Consider the following 978-nt stretch of genomic DNA (forward strand, 5'->3'; position numbering starts at 1 on the left):
TTCCATTGTCACTTCTAACTTTAATGAGTTTTAGTTGTAGAAGAACTTGGATTCTTTTCATCACCCCAATAAATAGGTCAGGAACATCTGATTTCTTCTTCACAAACTCAACCCAGGTGTATCTGGAGTATTCATCAACAAGTACCAATATATACTTCTTTCCTGAGAGGCTTTGTGTTGATATGGGCCCACAGAGATCAATATGGATCATATCCAAGGGCTTGGTGCAGGAGGTTTCTAACTTTGTTCGATGAGAGGCCCATTTTAGCTTTCCCATCTCACAGGCTGAGCATAGATGAACTTTTTCAATGTTGAGATCAGGAATCCCCATGACCAGCTTCTGTTTGGCTAGTTTCTTTAAGGCATCAAAATTCAAGGGTGAGAACTTCTGGTGCCATAGCCAATTTTCGTCGCTCTTATGCTATACAAGGCAAAGGGTGTCTTGTCCCTCAGAGGATTGAAAGTCCAGAAGATAGAGATTCCCTTCTCTTTTGGCCTTGATAATGGTTTGACCCGTTTTTTGTCTATGATACAGAAACCTTTGCGGAACCTGACATCAAGACCCTTGTCGCAGAACTGGCTTATACTTAGTAAGTTGTGTTGTTAGCTCTCATTCCTTGAATGTAAAAGTATAGAAAAAGTAAAACAGCAAGTACTGACAGAAGCTGGTCTGTCACAGAAGACAACAGAGGACAATCAACAGAAGAAGCTCAATCATACAAGATTCAAGTGACAGAACCTCTGTCATCCATCATAGAGGTTCTGGAAAATTTTCCTCTGAAAAGACCATGCTACAAGTCAAAGACGACAGGACCTCTGTCGTGTCTCACAGAGGTTCTGGAAGATTTCCTCTGCGCTCTACAAAGTTTCATCCAGCAGAGCCTCTGTGAAGTCTCACAGAGGATCTGYAKAAATRTYTTCTGTGTAGATTATCTTTAGCACGTTTTACTTAGGTTTATTAGCTGCTCGTGACTTTCA

This window comes from Cynara cardunculus (genome assembly GCF_001531365.2).
Source record: "Cynara cardunculus var. scolymus isolate 2C chromosome LG 2, CcrdV1, whole genome shotgun sequence".
Lineage (NCBI taxonomy): Eukaryota > Viridiplantae > Streptophyta > Magnoliopsida > Asterales > Asteraceae > Cynara > Cynara cardunculus.